Source organism: Solenopsis invicta, chromosome 1 (genome assembly GCF_016802725.1).
Source record: "Solenopsis invicta isolate M01_SB chromosome 1, UNIL_Sinv_3.0, whole genome shotgun sequence".
NCBI classification, from domain to species: Eukaryota; Metazoa; Arthropoda; class Insecta; order Hymenoptera; family Formicidae; genus Solenopsis; species Solenopsis invicta.
The window spans coordinates 5029683-5046015 of NC_052664.1; the positions used below are offsets into that span (position 1 = coordinate 5029683).

Genomic DNA, 16333 nt, shown 5'->3' on the forward strand with positions numbered 1-16333 from the left:
TTGTCGAGAAGGGAGAACGAATAATCGCCAATGCGAGCCGTACGTTAAATCAAGCCAAAAGAAACTACCGCGCCACCAAACTAGAGTGTTTGGCCGTAATTTGGGGGATACGGCGAATGCGGGAATATCTTGAAGGGTACCCTTTCACTGTTATTATTGACTCTCAATTGCTGCGGTGGCTACAGAAACTAGACGCGTCTAGCAGATGCCTCGAATAGTGGGCGTTCGAGATACAAGAGTATGATGTGGAGATTAAGTACCGGAAAGGGACTTCTTCAGTACAGATTTACAAGTCTATAAAACAACAAATTAGCCGCACTAGTTAAGATATAAATTTATCAAAATAAACAAATAAACATTAAAAATGAAAATTAAAAACAAGTTACCGAATAGAGATTGTGCAAAACCGCGATGTACATATTCTTTCAACGTCTTAACATAATAACATAATGAACCACCTCACAGAGCGTGTGCAGAGACAAGAGCTTCATAAAAACCGCATGAATTGGTTGCTAACAAATAAATAAATAAATAAATAAATAAATAAATGATATTAAAATGATGACTTTAAAACTTGTAACAGACAACAATCCAAATTAAATAATTAAAAGAAATTTTAGATAAAGAGCCATCTTATGTTAACAGATCTATATCCAAGATGTTACACATAAAAAATCAATTGCATGGATTCAATAAACAAAGCAATACCGAACTCCTCTCGGATGCGTATCTTCCTGCGGCTTTACTGCAGTAAATGTACGAGTGAATACTACACAACCATTAAAATTTTATTAAAATCAGAGACTGCCAAGTTTCCCTTGTAAGAGAAGCTATCCCAACTGCACACTTCATCCAAAGAATGTCCTCAGGGACGTCCTTTGAACGTCCCAGAAACGTCCCCTAGGCATCCCTGGAAGATCTGTACTGTATGGACACATAGGCTACATTTCACTTTACTTGCAATATTGTTAGAATCATTTTATCCTTGATGTTTATCAAAAACAGGAAAAATGCTCATGAACGTTGCAAACATTAAATGGAATGCACCTATAGAAGCCAAATTCATATACACTCCGTATCACAAAATCCCTGAATTTGTAAACAATTTTTAATATAAAATAATTTAATAATGTTAAAAAAACTGTATATATTGTGATGTAGCAAATTTTCTGCCTCGCCACTTCGTCTCGCCTACGCGGAGCGTAGGGGTGCGCAGGAAGCCAACCCGGGCACTCTCCAAGAGCAGAAATTTCCGGCGGGACTGTCGTCGCGATCTGCGTATCTGTCTCGCCATGAAAAACGCGTGGACGATCGGCCGTCCTGGAAAGTCGCAAAGCCCTTGTGCACATGCGCGAGTAGTGTCACGGCCAGGATTGCCGCCGCGTCCATCGATGTCTCTCCGAATAGCATTTTAATTTCTATGTATTCGGGCATCTTACGACAAGCATTGCCGAAGAGTCGAGGCGTCGAGGAAAATCGGAGCAAACGAGAGAGCGCAGGAGCAATCGTCCAGGGCCGGCCCGCTCAAAACCGCTCAGGGACGCAGCCGTAGTGGATGATTACATGTCGCGCGAAGGAGACTTGTTGAGACCAAAAGGCTCGGCTGGAGCGGACGAACGGCCGATACTAGGGTCGTCAAATGCCAGTAGGCCGTTCTAAGGGATGTTAATGGAAAATCATCGCCGGAGAACACGCTGCTTCAGACCGCAAATGTGGTGGTAACAGTCAAAAAGGATATCGGACGCCGACGGGGACCACACGACACCTGCGGAGACCCGTTACGGCCGTGACATCACGATTAGATAAGGGCGACCGCTGATAAGCTTCGCCGCAAGGATAACGCGCATCCTGTGGAAGGGGTCGCGCCCATCGAGCATCGAGCGCGATCCTCCTGGCTTTTGCGTACGACACGGCTAGCAAAGCGTAACGAGCGAGCGAGCAAAACTTTCCGACATCTTGGATATCAGCAAGCGAGGACGAGTATCTGGCCCGAACGTGACCTCCTCCGAGAGCGCAAGAACCGGAGAAGACCAGGAGCATCGCGACGATGTCGGCAAGGTGATCCTCTAACGGCGTTGTAAAGCCACGAGTTGACTGAAACGATAACCTCGTAGTCTACGGTCGATTCCATTTTCTTAGTGTTGGTGTCTGCGTTGCGTCCATGCGGGGCGGTTAAACGCACGAACTTTAGTGATTTGAACTTTAGTGATTTGGGGAGTCAATCTCAAGTACGGGAATTTGCCGAACTGTCCAGCTGTCGGCTGCTGCGCTCTGCGTATCTGTCCCGCGTATCTGAAAAACGCATGGACGATCATCCCAGGAAGTCGCAAAGCCCTCGTGCACGTGCGCGAGTAGTGTCACGGCAGTGATCGCACGGCCGCCGCATCCATCGGTGTCTCTTCGAATAGCGCTATAGAATTTTGTGTTTCGTTAGGTTGGCGGACGACAATCGCGTTGTCGTCATCTGGTCTCTTTTCTCGCACTAATTCAGAATCGGCCGTATTCTCTTAATGTAAGCCTTGTTATCGGATTCGTTTGCGTTCAGTCAAAGCTGCACTTAATCCCGCGTGTAAAGTTAGCATTTTCGTGTTACGACGTTTGTGATATCGGCGCCTTGTAATTTGGCTCACGTTCGTTGGTAATCCGTTGTATTTTCTTAGAGTCAGCCTTAGTTGTATTCGATCTCGCGGATATTATTAAATAAGTTAGATTTAAGTTTTTGCTACCGTGTTCTTTTTTTTTTGTCACCATTCAGTTTAACTCTTTTTCCGGTCAGCTCTCCGGTCACTCACTCAATTTGAAAAATACGTAACAATATATATACAAAGTAGATATTTGACCGCTAATGAAACAATACGACTTGAAAGCCTTCTACGGTCGCAGCTAGATTTTCATGCTTGTTTTTATTTGTGTGATTTTATATACCTTCCTCGAATTCAATGAACTGCGCGACAAATTGTTTTTTTCAGTCATAACACAGCTCTACATTGAACAGGATTCGGTAATATCATGTATTATTAAATTTGAAATTAATATTAACTCTTTCCTCCCCTGAAAAAACTGTAAAGAATTTATTGCGAAAAATAAGACACCCGTACCGGAGATTCGGGAGGTCTCAGGTTTGGACCCTGGCTGAGGTGATATTTTTCGCAATAAATTCTTTACAGTTTTTTCAGGGGGAAAGGGGTTAATATTAATTTCAAATTTAATAATACGTAATATTACCTAATCTTGTACCTAATGTAGAGCTGTGTTATGACTTAAAAAATAATTCGGTGCACAGTTCATTAAATTTGAGGAAGGTATATAAAATGACACAAAAATAAACATGAAAATGTAGCTGCGACCGTAGAAGGCTTTCAATATAAATACACGTGTGTGTGTGTGTGTGTGTGTGTGTGTGTGTGTGTGTGTGTCAACAATTTAAAATAACAATACATAAAAATAATACAAGTAATTAACAGAAAAGTAACTAAAAAGTAACTGCTGCTTTTCAGTAACTGCATTTGTAATAAATTAGAGTGCTTTCTTATGATAATCAAAAAACGGAATCTTAAAAAACAGAGTGGGAATTAACCAAGCAAAATTATAATGTAACTTAGCGCGTTCCAATTCCCAAATGTTCTATAGTTGTGCTCTCCATAAAATAACTTTTACAAAAAAAACGAAATATTACTCAAACCCTATAAGTTTTAGAAATCGAAAACTTTATTTTTATTATTTTGTAACAAAAAACTAATTTCTATGCTAAAAATAATTTATAAAAAAGTAAAATTTGTTTTTTATAATATGTATTTTTTACTATATTATGCAATAGTAAAGAAATTTTCTAAATTAAGAACTTGAGGTTAGAATAGTATTCCGCTTTATGTACGTGGAAGTTATACTTTATTGAGAGTTCAGCTATTAAAAACTTGGAACCTTCATTCTGTTATTTTTCCGAGATTCCGTTTTTCGAAATTCCGACTGTCATGCATCAGCATCCTTATTGTCTTGTAGTCAGATGGGTTTTTATTTCTTTAATTATCTAATTAAATCATGGACCTGTTTTTATTAGTATTAATAAAGTACAATGTTTTCCGAGAAATAAGAGGTATTGCTTTAAGAGATCTATATTGGTGACTTTTCTCTATACTAGACCGCTAACTCCTATTGAATTTGTATGCAATAAAACGCAGTAGTCATCTACTATGGAATAAAATACTGTCTATTGGATGACGTTCCTTACATATACTTTTACATATTTTTAATTATATTTAATAAAGTCATAATTATTTAGCATTAATGTTAAAAAAAATAAAATAAAATTTGTATAATTTCAAGCTCTGACAGCTTGTAACTTTATCCCACATTAAATATGGTGGCTGGACTTGGTTAGGTGGCGCGATGGTGTATGGATGTGGATGGAGATAGAGTGAGGCTAAGTATGAGGGTTTGTAGTATATAGTATTACGAAGTATTGGAAATTAAGAGGTACGAAAGAACTAGAGGGGTAAGAAGGTAAAAAAAACGGGTAATTGGAGGCGGATGTAGGGGAAAAGGAATTGAGGAGATATTGTAAGACATAGGTGAAAGGAACAGGAATAGATTAGAGCGGACAATGAGGCGGAAGAATCCGAGAGGGCCGGTAAGGTAGGAATTAAACGTGGAAGGTAAGGAAAACAAAAAAGGGCAAAGAGAAAAAGTATTAGAATAGGTTAGAGAAATATAATGGTAGAAATAAAAGCAGAAACAGCTATAGGAAAGAAAAGGCGATAGGTAATGCAAGAAATCAGGCAGCATGGTGTATGGAGAATGAGTGACATATGGTAAATGAGAAAAGGAATGAATGAAAAGAAAATTGGAAGAAATGTATAGAAGTACGGAAACAGTGAGAAGCGTGATAGTATAGGAAAAAAGTAGCAAAAGAAAATTAGAACGTAAGGTAGGAATTAGGACCAGGTATAGACATAAGTATAGATATAGATATTGTAAAAGTAAACGTTAAGGAAATGAAAATGTAAAAGTATAGTTGAATGTATAAGTAATTGGTTAATTAAGGATCTTGGGTGGCTTGATATATGAAGAAGGAAACCAAGGAAACTCAGATCACTAGCCGTTGGAGATTGAGGTTATGAAGTATAAAGGATAGAGAAAAAGATATAAGAGATAGAGGTTATGAAGCATAAAAGATGGAGGTAGAGATACAGGAAAAAAAAAATGAAATAAATATATAGAACAAGGAGGCAACAGAGGTGTAAGCAGAAAGGAAAGAGAAACCGGAATTTTAGTAAGAATTGGAAGAAAAGGAGGCTGTTGGAGAAACGGAGCCGAATCTTTTGCCTTTGGAGATTGTGCTTACAGAGGTTGAAGAAGAATTGTATGAAACAAGACAGTAGAAATGGATGCAGAAGGGACGGAAGTACGCCGTAGATCTCCTTTACAGCAACAAGTTCACATTGTGGGTAATTTTTGTCACGTTTTATTGGAACAATTCCATAAGATGCGTAATTTCTGCATTTCTGCATGGGGATACTAAGTAATCTCTGGAAGGCTGGGTGAAAAGGAGGCTATAAAAGTTATTAAAGATATTTGGAATAAGAAGCAGGAAAGAGAAGAGAGAGGAGAAAAAAGAAAGATGAAAGAAGAACTGAGAAGAAGGAAGGGAGGAACCTAGGAATGGAGGTACAAAAAAAGAAAAAAGAATGTAGGGATACGCAAAAGAAGAATGTAAATTAAGAGTTAAGATGGAAAGAGAATTAGAATTAGGCATAGGCATAGGTATAGATATAGGCATGGATGCGGTGTGGTGCGGGAGTTCGTTCGGGTGGACAGACTTGTTGTATATGATACGGTGTTTGTTTGACTGGCGGACTATTGCGCCATGCTGTACCAAGGATAAGTAAAAGAATAAGTATAGGGAGGTATAGTTAGCACTGCGAGCGCGAGGAAGAGAGAAATGCATATAAAGAGTAGGAACAGAGATAGACCAATATGGAATGGAACGAGGTATGGATGGATGCGTGAGTTAAGGATAAAGATTGTAAACCAAGTCCATTCATGGCTTTTTGTAAACTGAAGTAAATAAATATCTAAATATGGTGGCTTTAATATGAAACAGCTTCATTATGAAAATCTACATTAATAATCTAATGTTAATAATATGCAGAATATCCTATTTTAATATATTAATCTTATTATCTTCGCAGAATCAAGTTGAAACAAAAATATGTTGAGACAAAAATTGATGGATAAATTTTCAAAGTTACATAAATATCATTGTTATTTTTTAAATAAAATTATATAATTTTTTATATAATATGATTATTCTATTTTGTATTTAAAAAATTAAACAATTTGCAATATGTAATTACGTATTTTTTTCGAAAAGTAACTGTCTTCTTTACATCAACTGAATCATCTCATTGTCTCTTGTACATACGTAAAAATATTAAGGCACAGCTGCCAAAAAAATGAATAATTTACGAGATATTTTATATTTCATGTAATCGATACAGTTCAATCAAATAAATCACAAACAGAAAAGTGTTTTTATTGTTAATTTATTGCTCTATTCGTGATTTTGTTACCCGAGTCGATAAAAATAGTAACTGTATTAATTTAAGCCATAAAAAATATCAATATACAAAAAAATACATTTCTTTTGTGCTGTTTTGTTGTTGATTAGTTGCTCCATTGCCAATTGATTGCACCGTTCTTGATTTAAACTAGAGAAATCATTCTTCAACTATTAACACAACCGTAAATCAGTGTTTGTAACGATCTGCACAATTCGGGTCGATTCCTGAAGCAACGCCCACTGCTTCCCCCACTACCGCTCGCCGCTCGAAGGTGGAGCTCGCAAATACGCGGCAGGCGCTCTGCCGAGCGGTAGTGGGGGAAGCAGTTGCTTCAGGAATCGACCCGAAATGTGCAAATTGTTGCAAACACTGCCGTAAATTATCAATTTCATTAAATATATCGATGGACTATATCTTTATGATTTTGTTAAGATAACATGTATCCTGTATGGCCTAATATTCAACATGACCTACTAGCTGTTTCTAAATCATTACATAAGGAATTGGACAAATAACGCTAGTGTGTCGTCAAGGCTGTCAACGTGACTTGTTTGGTACATTGACTGTTCAGTTTATGTATTGTTATTAACAGCAAAATCAAAAGTAGAATTTTCTTCATTAATGTTTCTTATAATCTAATATTACATAGGAAAGTTACTGCTATCAAGATTATTAAATTTCCGCAGTTCATATTATTGTAGTTCTATATTTATACTTTATAACGCTATATTTAATTAATATTTCCAGCATCCTGTTTATAGTTAAAGAAAACTGTAAGGTAGAACCAATATGGTTTAGATCAATAATGAGTTCACACATAAAACATCACGATTGTAATGTTTTATTATTCCAGATCATAAATTTTAATCCATCTACTAAACTCCGATTCATAATCTAGTAAAAATTTTTTATATATAATTATACAGGATGATTCAAAATAACATATTGGTCCCAAAGCTGGCATATTCGTAATCGAATTCTGAGACGATTTTTCCTTTTGCAAAAATTTGTCCGGAGCTTAGTTTTCAAGTTACAATAAAATTATTTAGCGTATGATGGGTCGGATACAAGTAGTAGACAGGAGCGGCGCGACTCACTGTTACACGCGGGCGCCTTCTGCGCTCAAATAACTGACAAAAGTACACGAACTGCACATTTCTATTTAAACTTTCTCTTTTTCTCTCTCTTTGTCACTTTAATTATGCTACATTTAATTTGTCAAATTTCGATCTCTGTCATCAGGCCGTTAAATATCGGGATGACCGTGAAATCTTCAAGTTTACATTATTATAATGAATATACATACGTCCGCAAATAATAACATTTAATGCAAATTAGATTACTTAAATATCCTTTGCAAGTTAAAAGTAACACTTTTAAAACGCACAAAAAAAGAAGAAAGGAGAGAAAAAGAGAGACACGGGAGGAGGGCTTTAAACAAGTTTAAGCATGTTTACTCACTCACACGGCGATCAGCTTATTGTTTCCGCGATGCAACAGTTCAATTTAAATTTGTCCTTTATCCAGATCTATCCCTCGAAGTTGTTTTACATTTCACTACATTTACACTATTTACTCTGCACTTGATCGATAAACGCGGAACTACGCAACGAACCAATCGATCGACTTTATTAATTACTATTAATCACTACTCTGATCACTACAATCATTCGATGCGTTAAAATTTAAAATTACATGGAGAAACACGTGTTTACGTTACGATCACACAACACATGTTCATTCGACGATATCAAGCAGTCGACAGGATGTTATGTCGTTATAAGAGTGTCAAACAATTGGTTAAAACCATAAGTCAAAACGCGGCAATTTCAAATAAAAATATTGATTAATACGATTTACATCAATATAATTTATTAGAAAAATGTGGCAAATGCATGTTTATCATTATTTGTTAAAAATTGTATGATCCATAAGTAATCAACATAATTATTTTGAACATTTATTATGAAGAAAACTTCAAGGATATAATTCTTGAAATCTCCTTGCACCAACGGATAATCTGCCTTTTTCAGGGCAACCAAATATTTTATTTCGAAGAATATTTTCACAGTTTTCGCAAATAATAAAAAATAAAAAATAAAAAAAAATATTTAGAAGAAATTGATTTTGATAAAATCATTTCTTGAATATTTTGAATAAATAATTATTATCTTGATAAAGTCACTTATGGATCATACAATTTTTAACAAATAATAATAAACATGCATTTGCAACATTTTTCTAATAAATTGTATTGATGTAAATCGTATTAATCAGTATTTTCATTTTGAATTGCCGTGTTTTGACTTATGGCTTTAACCAATCGTTCGACACTCTTATAACGACATAACCAATAACATCCAGTCGACTGCTTGATATCGTCGAGTAAACACGTGTTGTGTGATCGTAACGTAAACACGTGTTTCTTCGAGTAACTTTAACGCATCAAATGATTGTAGTGATCAGAGTAATGATAGTAATTAATAAAGTCAATCGATCGGTTCGTCGCATAGTTCCGCGTTTATCGATCAAGAGTAAATAGTGTAAATGTGGTGAAATGTAAAACAATTTCGAGAGACAAATCTGGATAAAGGACAAATTTAAATTAAATTGTCGCATCGTGAAAACAATAAGCTGATCGCCGTGTGCGTGAGTAAACGTGCTTAAACTTGTTCAAAGCCCCCCCCTCCCCCTCTCTCTCTTCCTCTCTTCCCCTTTTGTGTGTTTTAAAAGTGCTACTTTTAATTTGCAAATGATATTTAAGTAATCTAATTTGCATTAAATTTTATTATTCGCAGGCGTATGTACATTCATTATAATAATGTAAACTTGAAGATTTCACGGTCATCCCGATATTTGACGGCCGGATGACAGAGATCGAAATGTAACAAGTTAAATGTAGCATAATTAAAGAGAAAAAGTGGGGGGGGGTAGGGAGGGAAGGAGGGGGGAGAAAAAGGACAGGGTGAGAGAGGGAGAGAGAGAGAGGGAGAGAGAGAGAGAGAGAGAGAGAGAGAGAAGTTTAAATAGGAACGTGCTGTCTGTGTACTTTTGTCAGTCATTTGAGGTGCCTCACGAAAACACCCGCGTGTAACAGTAAGTCGCCGCCCCTGTCTACCACTTGTATCCCACCCGTCATACGCTAACTTTTCTTGTAACTTGGAAACTAAGCTCCGGACAAATTTTTGCAAAAGGAAAAATTGTCTCAGAATTCAATTACAAATATGCCAGCTTCAGGACCATTATGTTATTTTGAATCACCCTGTATAGAATCGTACATAATTATGTATAATTACATATAACTACATAAAACTATGTGTAATTATTACACATAATTTGATATAAAAGTCATACATATTTAAATATAATTATACAATATAATCATACGTAGCTATATGTATATATTTTAATATATATGAACATATTTAATACATAATTATGGATAAGTATTATATATACATGTGTATACAGGGTATCCCGTACCGCATCATATTTCAGGGAGCAAAAGAGGATAAAATTTTGAACTAAAAGTTTCTTTGCCAATTTTGGCTCAGATCATTATTTATCGAGTTATTAACGGTTAAAGTTGATTAATCAGATTGTGCTCAGCCAGAGCTCTCAAAAGCGTAACGTGACATGGGGCTCCTCGCGCTTACTGTAAACAGTAAGTCTCCCGATTAAAATTTTATTCTAATTCTTCATATTAATAAATAAATAAATCAACCAATAAATGATAAATAAATAATCAAATAAGTAGGTAAATAAGTAAAAATAAATTACAATTGGAAATTTATCCAATTTTTGATTATTTTTGATTCTTATTTATTTATTTGTTTATTTAATTCAATTATTCAATACATTTGTTTATTTAGTTACTTAATTTCCATGGCTAACCTCGTAGCGATGAGGAAAAATTAACTACGAGATGTTTGAAAGTAAAAAAACCTAAAGTAACATTTACAAATAAATGAACAAGTAATATTGAATTAATGTAGCTTTAAAATGTAAATTCTAAGCTAAATTAATAAAAAGCACGTATCGTGCATATTATTAATGTTAATTTTACTGAAGAAATGTGTTTCCACAATTTGTTTCCAAATTATGTCATTGCTACATTTTCTGCTACAAAAGTAACTTTGTGTTACTTTTTTCATAATATTTGTGTTACTTTTCAACATATATATTTATCTTGAGTTCAATTAACAAAAAAATTTTAGTGAACTGTTTGGTACATAATAAAATATGTATATTAAATTTAACAAAAAATTGTTTACTGTGAAACGAGAAAATGAAAGTGACAATTGAGAATTTAATTATGTATTTATAAATTTTATTTGTTTTGATTTAAAATAATAACTGATTGTGAGAAAAAAATTAGAATTGTACATTAATAACGTGATCAAATTGTAAGAGAAAAAATAGAATTGCACGTTACATACCAATATTAAAATGCTAACAAGAAATAATCAAAATAAAGTGCCTTCTGGGCACTCCGGCTGAGCGCAATCTGATTCATCATCTTTAACCGTTAATAACTCGGTAAATAATGATCTAACCTAAAATTGGCAAAGAAACTTTTAGTTCAAAATTTCATTCTCTTTCGCTCCCTAAAATATTTATGATGCGTTATGAGACACACTGTATGTATAATTATACATGACAAATTTTTACTTTAGAAAGCCATCGTTTAAGGTTAAAATAAGTCAATTACTTAATAGACTGTTGACGAAAATAATTCTTAGTGTATTCTTATATGTCAATAGTTAATAAACTTATAAGTGTAACATTAAATCACTATTATCTATTTTTCTAACACCTTTTGTGAAAAAAAAAAGAAAACCTTATTAGACCATATTGAATAGATATGTACCCAATATGATCTAAATGACATTTTCTAAAAATCTTCACTGCACCCATTAAAATATTTGAAACTGACCCATATTTTAAACTAATGTTTAGAAATGTTTCTTATTTTGAATCTGGCCGTCAGTTTTTAATGTTGGAATCAACAAAAAAAAATTAGAAAAAATCGCAAAACTTAGGTAGATCATATATGATACAATTAAGTTACTTGGCATTTTAATTAAATCTGATTTTGTTGCTCTACCCCCATCTTCCCAAAATCCACCTATTCACAACACTTCAAATTTGCTAATTTATCGAATATTGATTATTTCTCCCTGATATTATTCTAACGTTTTCAAGAATGATCCATAGAGATATTCGATAAATTAGCAATTTTAAAGAGTTGTGGTGAAATGGAATAACTAAAGATATTTTTCAAAGGTGGAACAACAAAATGAGATTTAATCTAAATACCAACCAAAATCAGAGAGACATAATCTATTGGAATTTTCATAGAATTTCCAAGTTTAATGTGTTATGCTGGCATGGAATAGATGGCAATAGGTTTTAAAAATTAGAGGTAGAATTTATTGGAATTTGTCTGTCATAGAGATATTCAGTAAATTAATAAATTTAAAGAATTGTAAAAATGAAAGGGAAGGTGGGGCACTAGGTGATAGGGGCACATAGTGACAAAACATCGCTGAACGCTTTAGTCCCATGACTATTTATATATAAAAATAAAGTTTTAAATGTGTAAAAAAATTTGTCGATAAAACAATGGCGCTATGATATAAAATATGCCGTCGTTATAGGCTCTAAAGTTGTAAGTTCACCAAAGAAGTACTTTTGAGGAGTGATTCATTCAAGAATAAATCTCGAATTTATAATTTGGATGAAACGTGCACTTCAACTGTCCAAAATCAGAGAAAAATTGTCTCAAGGGTGTAAAACAAGTTCACCAAATAAAAGGTGCAGAAAGACATCTATTACTACATGCGTTATTATTGGTGCTTTCGGTGTTGTTTTACCTCCTGTGTTTATATTTCCTCGAAAGAAACGTATACCAGATTTAATGATAAACGCTTTTCCTGGATTTCTTGGATTACGAAATGAAAAGGGATACATGACAAAAGAATCATTCCTCCATGTCATGAAGCACTTCATCAAGTGCACTAAATCATCTAAGCAAAATCCTACTCTTTTGTTGTTGAATAACGTGAAAACTCATTTTCCTACAAAGACTTTAAATCTTGCAAAAGAAAATGGCGTAGTAATATTTACTTTTCCTCCTCACTGCACCCATAGACTTCAATCTCTAGATGTGGAAATCTTTGGTCCATTTAAGGTTTATTATGATGACGCTATTAATTCATATCTTATGAATAATCCTGCTAGTCCTCCTACATTATATCGCATAGCTGGTTTTGTCAAAGAGGCACTGCAAAGCAGCAACTCCTCATAATATCATAAAGAGTTTTGAAACAACTGAAATTTTCCCATTTAATAGGAATGTATTTCAAGAATCTGATTTTATCATGGCTAGTGTAATAGAAAAGCCTGATTCTTCCAAGGCAGATTCCATTTCCTTTCCTAAAATAATGACATCTGCTAACATTATTGTTGATATCACTGAAGAAAAAATCCACACAAATAAATTTGATATCAATGTTAATGTCAGTGAATACCCATCTGCTTCCTCTTCAAGTAAGCCTTCTTTTCGTGATTCAGCAGATATTCGAGGTTTACCAAAAGCAAAACAACAAGAAAATAAGCAAAGGAATAAACAAAAAGGAAAATGCATGATAGCAATACACCTAAAAAAAATAAAATAGCTCAGCGAGAAAACAAAAAAGAATTTAAAAAAAACAAAGCTAAAGAAAGAAGGAAAAGACAAGAACAAAAAACAGTAGGGACTAAAGAAAATCAGAAAGGACGAAAAAAAGTGAAAAAGCCTGAAAAAAATAACTCGGAAATAGCTCAGCGAGAAAACGAAAAAGAATTAAAGAAAAACAAAACTGAAGAAAGACGGAAAAGACAAAAAACAGTAGGGACTAAAAAAAAATCAGAAAACAAAAAAGTGAAAAAGATATTATGTAATGATAACGATAACATGAAAAAAAACCTCCATTTAATCCGGATTCCTTCCACTGATACGTTGCTCAAAAAAAGAAAAATTTATCTTAGTATCATTAAAACAAGACTAAAAAAAGTAACTTTTTTGTGGAGATTATAAAAAAAATCGGTTTGAAAGCCTGGAGATAATAATGATTATATTACCTGCTAATGTTACAGTTTTCAATCCAGTACTTGTAATAATTTTTTTTCTGTGATCTATAGATTTATATGTGTAGGTAAAATCAAAGAGTTTTATTTTATAATAAAATATTTAAAAAATATAGTTTACAAAGATATTATAAAAAGATATATTTTACTGCCAACAATATTTTTATTAATTTTGAGATCTGACTGTAATAGGCAGCCATATCTTTTTCCTTAAAAATGGTTAAATAAATTATATGAATTTATGTATGTGTATCTTTTTTACACCGACATTAAACCTAATTTAAAACTTATTTATTTCAGATAAAAAGCATATTTCTTTATTTTAATAAATAATTTTTTAAATTTGTAGTTTTTCTTCATATTTAATTTTTTAATGTTACAGACTTTAATATAATACATGTGGCTAATCAAAAGTTTGGTGATATCTTGAAGTCTCTGATTTTAATGATAGTGGAGTTGTCACTGCCCTGGACGTTGTCACTATGTACCCCAGCCTGAAGTACATAGTGACAAATGCAAAAATCTTTTTGATAGCGTATCTTTCCTTAAATACAGTCATAATAATATTAATATAAAAGAGAGATTGTGTTTATAAAGGTTCAACAAAAATGTAGAAATAAAATATTTGACTACCAACTTAAAAAATGAACTTTGGCAACGAATTTCCCAAAACTGTCACTACCTGCCCCATCCTCCCTTAATTTTGTAAACTATAAATATATGATAGAATTAAAAGTGTTTATAAAATTTATAATCACTTTACAAATACTTATCGTAATTTAAAAAAAAACCATTTTTATGAAATATAAAATAGAAATTTTAAACCAAAAAAATTTTATACCAAATAATAGTTAAGTGAAACAGATAACATCTTATTATTTTTTCAATCAAATTTCATTTTATTTTATTTTCAAACCAAAATTCAATATTTCATCTTCCACAAATGCATTTCAAAAGAATATGAAAAAAACAATATAATTAAAGAAAGTATCTAATCATTGTAAAAACTGCAAAAAAAGAACGTTATTAGAATTTTTCTAAATTTTTACACCAAATAGATTCCTTATAGTTATGTATCAATTATTATGTAGCCATTAATAATTTAATGTAATTTATTTTTCCTAGGAAAAAAAATTTTATATTAATAATATACGCAACATGTTTATACGTCCATTATTTGATACAAAATTACTGTGGAATATCTTATATTCTCTCTCTCTCTCTCTCTCTCTCTTAATAAAAAAATTAAATTTTTCTCAAAAATCACAAATGAAAGATAAAAAAAGACCAAAATTAGTGGTACTTATTTTTTGTCGATTTATGGTTTATACAGAGATTATCTTAAAAAGCGCCCCCTAATTATATAGTGTTATTCCTTGCTACAAATTGATTGTGAGTCAAAAAGTCCTGAACCAATTTTTTCTATAATACTTAATAAAACAATAATTATTGAGTAAAGCTAATCCAATCAACGCTGTCCTTTAAATAGACATACAAAACTACTTCTGTTTCAGAAATGAATGTTCATTAAATGATGCATTTTCAAAATATAAGTGTTAATGCGAATATTTCTGAAAGAATTATTTAAGAAATGGATTATTTAAGAAATATTTTAACATAAAATAGAATTTATTTTTTTGCTTATCCAAATCATCATATGTTGATGGTGAAGAAGTTGATGTTTTATTTTCTGTCTTATTATATGGTTTTTAATATTTCTACATTTTTTGTAGAAACTTCTGTTTCAGAAATAAATTTTTAAAGTAATAAAGTCATCTGTAATTACAATACATAAAGTACAAATTTTATAAGAGAATTTTTTAAAAAATTATTTAAAGTATAATTTAATGTAAAAGGACATACAGAGTTTCGAATTTATAAAAAATAATTTCAAAATAATTCGTAAGCAAAAAAAATTATAAGTTTTTTATGTAAGCATTATGTGTAATCTTATACTTTTTGACGAGTTATATCTCTTGGCCTAATTTTCTATAAGGATATGCTTCTAATAAAAAAATATATATAAATTTTCGATAAAATAAAATTTGTCGCATTATTACGACGCGTTAAGAATATTGTATAGTATTAGCAGTGAAAAGTTGCAACGTCAGCCTAACTAGCCCCCCTCCCCACTTAACAAAAATTTAATTAAAAAATTATATAATAATGCGCTATTTATGCGCTTTATAAATCCACAAGAAAAAAATTTTGCGCTCATTCCGTTTTTAATTAAATTTTCGTTAAGTGAGGGGGCTAGCTAGGCTGACGTGAAGTTGCAGAGACGAATAACAATGTAGCGGGGAGCGTTCACGTATATTACCAGGCGCACGGTTCACCGATGTATGTCTATTTAAAGGACAGCGCTGATTGAATTAGCTTTACTCAGTAATTACTGCTTTATTAAGCATTATAAAAAAAATGGTTCAGAACTTTTCGACTTAGTTTTTAGCAAGGAATAACACTACATAATTAGTGGGAGCTTTTTAAGATACACCTTGTATAAAGATTTACAGATTTTATTTTCATGATAAAAATAAGATTTACCATAATTTGGAATTCATTCGGCACATAATTTCTTTTCTGCGTAATTCTACACTGCAAATACTAAAAAAAAAATACTACATGAGTTAAATTAAAGACGG

General features: G+C 32.7%; 1 protein-coding gene across 7 annotated transcripts in view; it reads right to left on the reverse strand.

Moving 5' to 3' along the window:
• Nucleotides 1-16333, reverse strand: part of LOC105205063 (leucine-rich repeat flightless-interacting protein 2) — a 74663-nt gene that overhangs the window by 20923 nt on the left and 37407 nt on the right. The gene's annotated exons all lie outside the window — the stretch shown is intronic.